Below are 11959 nucleotides of genomic sequence, written 5' to 3'. Positions count from 1 at the left end.
CTGAAATATTATTTGCGAAGCGTGCATCAGTGCTGACTTGTTCGCTATGAGCATTTGTTCCTCCAACCTGAGGCTGTGTGGGTTCGTCTGAGTGGACAGGCAGGTCAGGGTTTGTGTTGCTCTCGCCTGAGCAAGTGGGTGGAAGCCTCCCTGTCATCAGCCAGCCTTCTTCACCATCACAGTTTATTTTCCAAAAATATTCTTACATATATGCTTGAAACTGGCTTTTCACAAGTAGTCCTACGACAAACCTGTTTACTCAAATAACTACAGGATCTGAGCTGGAATTTCTTAAGGACAAGCAGAATAAATAAGGCAATTCAGTTTGATTCTACAAAATATGACCATATATAAACTACCTAACCTGGATTTCTTCACCGCTAAGGGAATTAGCTAACAAATGTCCTAAAGCACTGCCAATTTCTTTTCTTTTCTTAATGAAAAGCTGAAGAGTTACAGGAAAAATAGGAAGAAAATGTTAACAATGCCAGAAGAAAGCTGGTCCTGCTTGTTTTCTAGTAAAGATAACAGACCTACTGTACCAATTCAAGTAAAGGTACAAATATTATAAAAGAAACATCAGTTGGGGCTTGTCTATGTAGGGAAATTGGCCAATATAAGCCATTCTGCCAAAAAAAAAAAAAAAAGGAGGCTAAGAAATAGCTGCTCTGGAGCACCTCCCCATGGGGGCAATGTCGCCCGATAAATGAGGTTTTGGTTCCAAATAATCACTGTGTCTTCTGAGTGGAGCTTTCCAGAAGCAAATGCCTTTTACTTTAGAGCAGATTATCCAAAGAATGTATTTCAGATGTTGGGACTGATTTTATTTCACCGTAGATACTCCAGACATTTTTCTCCAGGTAGATAAATCCTTGCAGCCAGATCTGAAGATGTTGGGAGTCAAAGGGCATCTTTCCATTGGCTTTGGTGGGATTGGGCACTTAGAGGTTAACAGAGTAAACAAGCAGCATGGATTTATGAAAAGCAAATCTTGACCAGCAAACACTGAGTTCCTTTTTATAGAAATAGAAAATTTGTGAATTCAGGTCTGACACTCAAAATATGTGGGATTATCCATGTGAGCACAGTTCAGGACTGCTCAGTTGGGTCCTTGGATTTTAATAAAACAGTCACTGCTGTCTCCCGGCGTCTTACTCCCAACATTAATTCAGATTGACGTGGTTTCGAACATCTCTCAGCAGAAAGAACTGAGGAATGGCAATGAGCTGATCTGGGGGAGCCTCCGGTGGCATCTCAACTGGGCAAGACCCCGACGCAAGCCCCGGCCACACAGGTGAGGACATGTGGATGCACTTGGCAGCCCGTGATGGGTTCTCTTCACCAGTGATATTCAGTGCAGCTTTTCCTCTGCCCCATGTCACCCTCTCCCTCCCTGCTACAGCCCCACCACAAATACCTGCTGCTCTTCAGACATGAAGGATGCTCTCCCTATTACAATCAAACTAACGAGCGTGCCAGCATGCACTTTATCACATACCCGAGCCCTATTGACTCCTAAAGGTTATAAGCATGTGCTGAAATGATTTGCTGAATGGGGAGCTTATTTGCCAGCTATTGTAATGATCTAAGAGAAGTAGTGAATGGTTTGTTGATGTAATGTGCAAACTAAACTGAGGTGGGTGGATTTGGAAATCCCAAAGATGAGGGCAAAATAACGTACAGGAATCTGAAAAGGCAGGAAAAATGAGTGGAGAATAAAATGAGATTCAACATAGAAAATAGAAGCTACTACATTTGTGGAAAAATAATCTAAACCCCAGATATTCAATCAGTGATAAAAAACCAAGAAGCAGTAATGCTGCAAGAGATCTACAGATGATAGTGTGGAGTAAATTAGACATGAGTTTGCCTTGAGATATGGCAGCAAAAAAAGGCCAATTTGATTTGGGGCTGAAGACATCACATCACAGCGCAAGAAGGTAATAGTCCGTCTGCATATGGCTCTGGTGCGGTAGCGCCTGCAGTATTTAATTATGGGCACCACATTACCTGAAAGATAGTGACAGATTGAAAATTATTCAGAGGAGAGCAATAAAAATAGTTCAGAGGCTGGCAGGATTGAGTTATGAACAAAGGCAGAGTAATACGGACGCAGAGTCCGTGCCGGCGAGGTGCTTATCCCCACAAGCAGGAACGGGTGAAGGCAAAGCTGGCTCTGTCTTTCACCATTCCTCCCTTATTTTGACACAGAAGTGGTGTGTTCATGGGCCCCAACGCCAGCAACAGCTGGTGAGGGAGCGGGCATGCAGCAAAGTGGCTGCAGGACCCACTTGAGATGTGTGTTGAGAAACAAGAGCAGAAAAGAGAAGGAGCAAGAAAAAATTCAAATATTGGAGCTGAGGTTCATGTCACTGGCTCCTCTGAAGCCTCCGGTTTGGGGTGCTGAGTCAGGTGGCAATGAAAACCCCGGCTGCAGGGAAGGGAGATTGAAACCCAGGTCATGGCTTGGTGGACACCCTCAAATTTAGCACCCACTCTGCCTCCAGCCCAGGGAAGGAAGGAGGCAGCAGAACCACAGGCTGAACACACGGCTTGGTGCAGCCAGACCTTTCTCCATGTGGCTGCTCAGTCTGTGAGCTACCACGGAGGGAGGGATGGGTGGAAGCTTCTGAGCAACAGCAAGTCAAAGAAAAAGATGGGAATGAGAATGAGAAACGGAAAGGCATCATGCAAACAGCAGGATAGAGGGATGCTCAGGGAATAGCAAGAGAGGGGAAGAAACGTTGAGGATCGAGGGGTGGAAGACCAGAACATTTGCAGCTCTAATACCCAACCCAACTGAAAATCTGGAAAATTGATACTCTTGTGCCTGTTTGAATTTTCTTTTTTTTTTTTTTTTTTAATGGTAGGATGCATGTGTATTTGTTGAGATGGGAGAAAGAGGAGAGAAGGTGCTTCACAGAAGCCGGAGGACAGGAAGAGGAGCCGGGCCAGGGAGCCTAGGTAATACAGAAGAGGCTTTGGAGTTGATAAAAAGGTTTGTGGAGGGGAAGAGGAGCCTTGTTTTGCTTTCTTTCTAAAAAAGGAATTTGTTGGGCAGAAACAGTAAGTAAGAAAGGGCCACGATAAGAGCTCTTTGTTACAGTTAGGGAAAATCTGGTACAGAAAATTTTGAAAATATTGGCAACATCAGGGACCGAAAATATAATGTAATGGCGTACAGTTCTGAACAGAGGCTTTCTGCTACCAGGGGCAATTGTGTATGTTCCTTTCCAAAACCTTCCTAATATCCTGAATCACCTTTTGATGCACCTTGTCAATAGAAACGGTGAAAAGCACAATTTAAACCTAAGAGTAGTGGGCAAATATCTCGTAACCAGTCAGAAACGAGCTATCCTGCGCTGGTGAGGGACCTGACAGTGTTGTGTATCTTGAGATGACCTGACTGGGAGCTGATAGCACATCACTTAAACACAGTTCCCTCGCTTCCTGATAGCACCTATGGGTATTTGTTTCAGTATAACTCTGTTCTTGCTGATCTATGTTCCATTTTTACTGTGTAAGAGAAGTGTTTGATTTAATGGAGAGAATACAGCCGGGGTCTGTTTGGCACACAGACCCTGGCAAGCAACTTTTCTATCAGATACAGTTTTATTCTGTGTCTGAAAGTATGATGGCATTGGTGCTTGACAGCAGATTCATGCTGTATCTTTAAGATTTCCCTGGATTTGGGGCATGTAGATGCCACTTTAAAAGCACTGTCATTTCCCGTATTTGAAAGTGACTCTTTTCTGAATAGTATTTCACTGGGGATTTTCTTTGAGAAGAGAACAGAGCTGGATGAAAAGAGTGCAGATTTACACACTTCTCAAGTTGAGCCACTGTGCAAATGTACTCCATTCACCTCTCCCTTTCCATTTTTTTTTTATCTCGTACATTTAAAATACATTTAAAGTTTGTACAGGTTTTCAGCAGCCCTGATAAAGTCAAAAAGGCATTTGTCCTGTAACTGGAAAACTGATTACAGCGTAGGGTGAGAGGCTGAGCCTGCACCGCTCTATGCACAGCCAGTGCCCTTCATCCCCCAGTAAGGAGCCTCACCAAACCCAGTGGCTTGGTCACTGGCTAAAGGGGAGACCTGCTTCTAGCCTTTCCATATTTTACCCACTGATGGTTTAATATAACATACAGATTCAATGCAAGGACCAGGATCCTTTCTCCCAAGCGACTGCTCTAGCCGTTGGGCTATGAGCTCATGAGCATCTCTCCCACGGCGACCTTGCTCTCCCTCTCCAGCCATCCACAAAGTCTGGTGCTCATGGCTGTGACCTATAGAAAAAATACCCCCATCAGCTCCCAGCTTTGCCCCACAGGCAGGGATGATGGGGATGCATGTGGCAGGACACATGCCTCCGTGCAAACCGAGGCGTGGGAGTGAGCAGCGATCGTGGCAGAGAGGGAAGAGCATGGCAGCTACCGGCTGCAGGGTCAGGCTAAGCCTGGAAGTGGAAGTCTCATTCTTGATTTCTTATAGTCTTTTATTGATATCAGTGCTTAATGCCTCATGGTGTACCATAATAAATACTTCTCTTGTCCATGTGTGGTTTACTTTTTCTTTATGCATTCCTAAGAAAGCCAAAGCTTTCCTTTCCTTTCCTTTCCTTTCCTTTCCTTTCCTTTCCTTTCCTTTCCTTTCCTTTCCTTTCCTTTCCTTTCCTTTCCTTTCCTTTCCTTTCCTTTCCTTTCCTTTCCTTTCCTTTCCTTTCCTTTCCTTTCCTTTCCTTTCCTTTCCTTTCCTTTCCTTTCCTTTCCTTTCCTTCCCTTCCCTTCCCTTCCCTTCCCTTCCCTTCCCTTCCCTTCCCTTCCCTTCCCTTCCCTTCCCTTCCCTTCCCTTCCCTTCCCTTCCCTTCCCTTCCCTTCCCTTCCCTTCCCTTCCCTTCCCTTCCCTTCCCTCTCCTTTCCTTCCCTTTCCTTTCCCTTTCCCTTTCCCTTTCCCTTTCCCTTTCCCTTTCCCTTTCCCTTTCCCTTTCCCTTTCCCTTTCCTTCACTCTTCTCTTTTTACATCAGAAAAAATAAGATTTCACTCCTTTTTTTTCCTGCAAACCCCCTGGTGTGGTGGGATTTTCAGTGCTCCATAGTTCCTAAGGGAGTTCATGGCACCATTTCAAACAGGTCTCTGAGAAAGTTCCCTTCTGAGCAAGTAAGTTTTACTATAATAACAAAAAGTTGCATTTTGCCTGCAGGAAGAAGGCAGTATTGACCAATATCTCCTTGTCTGAGAGCATGAAGTGACCTTGGGGATACAGTAGACTTCATTGCTGAGAACTGAGACATTTATGAGCCATCCCACAGGGAAAGGCAAGCTTGGTTTTGTTGCTGGGCTCTGGGGAACATGTACTGCAGGTGATGCTGGCAAGGTTTGCAGGCAGTGAAAAAATAAGAGGCTTTTTGCTTTTACACATGTATAATGTAAATTCTCTTCAATGAAGGGAATGAATTGATTTTCCTATTTAAAATATATATATATAAAAGTATGTATGTATGTACAGATTAAAATAGGGACTGACCTGAGAGGAGAAATGTCCAAAAAGTGTGGGGAGAATGCCAAAAGAAAAGTATTCCTCCTGATGCTGAAAACTGAAAAATGGGCTATTTCAAATAAAATGCCGTGGTCTGACAATCCCAACCTGACCAGACCGTTCTGCAATGAAGTTAAATCGTTTGATTTCTATGGGGGCAAATGGGCAGTGCTGCAGGGCTGGGTGAGCCCTGAAGGACACGCCGTGTCCCATGCCCGAGGCAGCTCCCTGTACCAGGAGCATCCCTTACTGCTCCTCTAACCCAGCCTCAAAAACCTCCAGTGCCAGATTTTTTACAATACTCCCAGGTAACCTCTCCCAGTGCTTAACTCTCTTTATAGTTTGACATTTTAGCTAATATCTAACCTACATTTTTTTTTTTTTTTTTTTGCTGCAAATTAAGCTGATTATTTCTCGTTCTTCCCCCAGTGGATCTGGAGAACAACTGATGGTGTTTTTCTCTGCAACAACCTTTTACATCTTGGAAAACCATTACCCGTCCTCTCTTTCCTAAATTAAACAAACCCAGTTTCCTCAGACTTTTTTCACAGGTCAAGTTTTCTAAACTTTTTCTTCTTTCTTGCTCTTCTTTCAACTTTTTTAATACTTTTTAAAGTCTGGCATCCAAAACGACACACAGTCCTTGAAATCCAGCTGCTGCTCAGTCCGATATTAACATTAACACATTGCAGGAAGGGATGTGTGCTGGTTTTTCCCCATTTTTCCATTTTTTTCCCATTGTTGCCTATTCAGTTTGTGGTTCAGCACAAGCACGAGGTCCTTTTCTGGAATATCCCATCTCGGTAATGAAACTCCAAGGGATTTTAAATGTGTTTCTCGGTCGTGATACCACTGAGGTTTGTGATACAGTTGAAAGGAAGGTGAAAAAGCTCTACCTGGTGCAACACAAAGGAACGTACGTAATCTTTTTCATTTCAGTAAACTCACTTTTAAAACGTCTAGGTTTTAGCATCAAAGACCTAATCCTCTTCAGAAATATATATTACAACATAATAAGTATTCTTTAGGGCTTTGGAAGTCATCCCTTAATAAAGTCATAGCACAACTTGTAATGTTACAGCTGATGTCAGATGTTAGGAACTCTGCAGTATAAATTAACATACAAAATCTTAGCGTACGGATCAGGTTTTCCAGGTAAGTGGAAGGGCTTGCTCTGGTTAATTTGAAATACAGGCGATGCCTTTCATGCACTCGTCCCTGTTTGGCTTGTTAAACTGGGCAAATTTTTTTAAAACTGAGTGTATTTATTATTTCACACTTTGCACTTCACTGCTTGTGGACAATTTCTCTCCAAACTTGCTCCACATACATCTTTATAATAAAAATAATAACATGCAAGTACATTTTCCTCTTGCATTGTGTGTTGAAATTAATTTAATTCAGGACAACCCTTTAAGGCATTTCAAATATGTTCAAGTCTTTTATTTATGTTCACTGATTGTAATTTTGAGAATACTTATACGTAAAGATGCTCACACTATTAAAATAAAGTTAACACAATCTTTTTAACGAAACCAGCAATTGTAATAATGCCCAAAATCATGTGCAGGTCAGATACTTTATGTTACCTTGGTATAATGATAAATCCAGCCAAGAAATTAAAAGCAAATAATATCTCTTTTATTGCTGTGTTTTCTTTTTCATTTATTAATATCATTATTTTCCAGATTTTTGGTAATCCTAAAAGAATCTTAAATTGACTTTTTATAGCTTTAAATCACTAGATGTATTTAACAAAAACAAAACATTCGAGGGAAAAAAAAGATACAAAATGATGAGATTTATTGTCTCGGAATAAATAATTATAAGGGCTCTATTTTTGGTTGAACTGTATCAGGATTTCCCTTTAAAGGAAAAATAAAAGTTGCTATTTTTCAAGTTGTAGGACCCCAAAACCAAAAAAGATACTTGTGCGCTGACTAGCAATTCCTTTTCAAACTGTAAGATGAGAGCAAGAGAGAGGAGCGATCTTCTCACCCTCCGTGGGGTCCAGAGGGGCTGCGCAGAGCCGGGGGCAGCGCCACCAGCAGCACCCACCTCTGGGTGGCTTTGACCCTCTCAGAATAAAGCCTTCCTGCTGCCATACCCTTCTTGTATATATGGACATACACATATGTAATAGAGATCACACATGGGAAACCACTGGTGTACCTTCTTGAAATGTTTTCATCCCATCAGGATTTATTGCCCGTGTTTTTCCAATGAATCATCCCCATTTTACATTATCCAGTTGGTGCATATCATGTATTGGCACAACCCGAGATACACTTTCTTTTTCCCTCACAGAGAATAAATATCAAAAAGTGGTCTATCTTTCTCCAAATGTAGTTTTTCTTCCTCTTTTTAATTATATTTTTTAAATTCATGGAGGCAGTAAACAAATACCAAGGAGACCATCCAACTTCAGTAGCTCTGTAGACACAATGATATTTTCACAAAGCATTTTATAATTACTGTAACAGAGGCATGTCTATCATGATCGGAGTGTATCAGCTCTCGTGAATACTAGAAATGTGGCTGGTAAGATGCAAGTAAGAGCTTTCCAAGTAATGGGGGTAATTTATGCACCCTTATTATGGAAACATTTTCAAGCCATTGTTCGATTTGGGTGTAGTTTGCTTATTTAAGCATAGAATGTCACTCTGTCATTTCACACTTCTCCACCATCCTCTCTTGATTACACTTTGTCTGAGACACATGAAACAATTAGTTATTGATAGAGTTTAAGGCTTATGCATAGCGGGGGAAAAGAGGCAAATTTACGCATTAGGAAACATTGCTGTCTCGCTAAAAAAGAATGTTGCAAAACCATATAAGAATATTCATCCTGGGAATATTCTTTCTGGGAATAGTCATCCTGGGAATCTAGTGAGTATGTAGAGCAAGCGCAAGGAGAAGGACAGCCTCGTATCTTTGCTAGCAGTGTAAAAACAGAGTATCACCACTCGCTCGTGCGTCCATCTAAACTGGTGGGCATGCGATGGGCTTTTGTTTGATGGGGACAAGTGCTCAGCTCAGAGAAAAAGGGGACAGGCAGGAACCTGCCCAGCTAAGCCACTTGTGTTAAGGGGGTTTTTTTCATACTTAGGATTGCACATAAGGTGCAAAGGCATCGCCAAACCGAAGACTGGGTAAATCTTGAAGGGTGTTAGCTCCGTTGGCAAGCCGAGGCCGAGAGGTGGCCCAGGCTGATGCTGATTTAGCAGCTCCACGGGAGGGTGACACCGGGCAGGATGAACCCCAAAGACGTAGGACACGAACCCCACTGCCTCGTCAGCCCTGTGGCCTCTCTCCAACCACCTTGTTGTGCACTGGCCTTTTTGTCCCTTGCACAGCCACGGTGGCTGGTTGGCACCCCAGGGAGCTGGCATACAAGCGACACCATGGTAGTAATGACGATGGCGTAAGTACTTGGCTTCCCATCTGCCAGCCCTGCAAACCTCCCAGGGATAGAAGACGCAAGCTCAAGCCTACCCTGCTTCTATTACCTGCCTGCGTTTTTAGGCTGCTCTAATTTGCCAGCATCGTGTCAAGTGGGTACCGCACAGCTCAGGAAATTAGGGATGCGCAGGTGAGCGCACAGCATCTCTGGCAGATCCCTTCCCAGGACCGACTAGCCAGCATCGGCCGGCAGTAATTCCCGGAGAGGTCCAAGGGGGTCTGGAGCATTGGTTGGGAGATAGAGACTAGGATGCAGCCCCTCTGCATTTGCAGCATCACCTTGCTTTTTTCCCAGGCGACATGATCAGATATAACTATAATTATAGGTATGTTGTCATCTGAGCTGTTTGTCAAGAGAGTTACGTATTAACTATGACTTTCCTGGACTGCAGTAATTTCAGGCAAGCCTGAATCCCGCTTGCAGTTAGCGTTCTTACATGTGAGTGGTATTTTTAGCATTTATGATTACAAAAATCTCATGTTTGAGCAAGATCTGAGATAAGATTTTAAGACCCTATTTGTCTAATAGTCTCACTGGGATGTATTACCACATGCAAAAGCGTGTGGGATGAGATTATAAAAAGTGGTCTTTTTGATCAGAAGATGCTCTGATTTCTGAATGCAAAGCCATGAACTAAGGCACAGCTATTGCCTGGCAGATGATCATTGATATCACTATTTAATAAAGTGACAGTTGTCCTTCACATGGGATGAATCCTGCACCTATTGACGTACGTAATGTAACTCCCTCGACTAGAGCACTGCAAGAATAGACCCCTGGGGAGCAGTTAACGTCTGTGGAGACCTGAGTGTCCCCTCCAAATCCCAAACTAGAGGGGACCCTGCGTGGGAAAGGTCCTCCTGGGTGTATGTACTAGTAGGTCAACTGCTTTGCTGATTTATACCCCCATGGGATGAGAGAGAATAATTGGGACTACAATTAGCAACAGAAATACGTGTGCTCCTGAGGAAGAAACGACATCACTGTGATGAACACTTTAAAGTTAGATAATCAATTCAAACTCGGAGTCAACCTTCCAGTCTGGGATTCAGGTAAGAATTTACCCAGGGCAGGGTAATTCTTACCCTACAGGTAAGAAGGGCAGGTCCTTTCCCTTTGTGCTGTCTTTCTTACTGCTTCAGTAAGTGTTTAAATGCATCCCCTTGCTCACGTGCAGATATTTGCAGATGCTGGGCTGCAGCATTTCAGCTGAAGATGCTTAGAACGGTCCTTAGAGGGTTTTTTGGTCTTAAGAATTTGACAATGCTGCAAGCCCCTGATTACTCAGCTCAGATGAGGAGAATAAAAACACACGGTTTGAATGCACCTGAAATCCAGAAAAGAAAAGTTTGAAAAATCACTAGATTAAAAAATTCCAAGAAAGCTTTTTTAGCCAAAATTGTGGCTTTTTTTCTGCCGTTCCCAAATATGATGGAGTCTGGGCCTGAGGACAAACCTCATGTCATCAAGAGGACCACGCACCAGCTGTCACCGTGATGCCAAGACTTGGTGTTGGATCTGGTTCACATTTACAGAGGGTCCCCTCGTGACAGAATTTAAAGTACACGTTGAATGAGTTTAATGATTTTTTGTAGTACTGGAGAGGTGCGAAGGAACTTGAGTTCATTTGGCATCTAGCAAGCGCAAATGAGATTACACACAAGTATCTCGCAATTTCCATGCCACAGAAAGAGGATAACAGTTCTTGCCTCCTGTGCTGGATTGCTAATAAACTTTATTCATTAGTACTTGTAAAATGATTTGAAAACCACAGATGAAGAATGTCATATAAAATGCAAGGCGCTTTTAGCCTGCAGACTTGCAGTTCAAGTAAGTTACTCTGCATGTTTAATGGCTACTTATCCAAACAAGATAATTGATATTTTAAATATCTCTTCAATGTTCTAAATATTAAAAATATCTTGGAACAGAGCCTGTCAGATCCCTGTGAGCAGAGAAAATGCTGCCGAATACCAAGGACTCATAAAGGAATTTAAAAATGTAAATTGATTTCTGAAAGTTCAGGCCACGGGGTTAGTCTGAAAGGAGGAGACGGGGGATTTTTATACTCGGTAAATAAAAAATAGCTCTTGCTGTTTGTAGATTCGAGTCCTGGACTGTCGTGGCATTTTATAGGCACTGAGGAACGGAGACTCACTGAAAGCTTTTGAAGTGGGTGGTTAATTTGTCTGATGTGACATGAAAGGTGCTGTCCGCGGCACTCCTCGCCTCTTTGCTAACGCCGCTGAAGCTGGCCTGATAGTAACATTGGAAGGAATTAGGAAAAGCTTGAACTAGGGAGAAATGAAACCAGGCAAGGGCTGCAGCTGGTTTTTGCCCACCGCTAGGCAAGGTGTTCCTCGGCTTTTCGCCTTTGGTAAAACACAGCTCGGGCAAAGCAGCCCTGAGTCAGGCTGAGGTCTGTAGACATAATTACAAGCTCCCCTCAAAATTGGGGAAATACCAGAAAAAGTTATTAGAGAAGCACAGGGCAGCTCCAGGACTATTGGGAATTACTCTGGCCATCGGAGCGGGATGCACTGGCACTCTGCTCCTCACCAGTTGGCTTTGCATGTGCTTTGGGATGAGCTTTCCTCCAACTCCTTTAGCAGCAGGAAAAGCCCTGGTTTTGAGAAGGAGAGTAAGAGAAGAGGTGGTCTTTACAACCAGGGGGTACAACTATATCTTGTTAATACTGAGGAGGGAAGAAAGCATTTCTATGACTCTAAATACAGTGAAGTAGTTTACACCCAGCAGACTTTACATCCAGACTTGCACCACAGCACCACTTTTTCCCCGGTTCTCACTGGTCTGATCAAAACTTCTCCATTTTCATCCCTGCGAGGTTCTGCTGTCGCAGCCATCGCTGCGTTAGCCCTGCAAAGGGCACCCTGGGAGAGGTATCAAGGCACCGAGGACTGCAAGCGCCTGTGTTTTTCTTGCACCCAGTGCTGCA

Source organism: Buteo buteo, chromosome 2, assembly GCF_964188355.1.
Source record: "Buteo buteo chromosome 2, bButBut1.hap1.1, whole genome shotgun sequence".
NCBI lineage: Eukaryota > Metazoa > Chordata > Aves > Accipitriformes > Accipitridae > Buteo > Buteo buteo.
The sequence above is the reverse complement of the archived record's forward strand: the minus strand, read 5'-3'. Positions refer to the sequence as shown.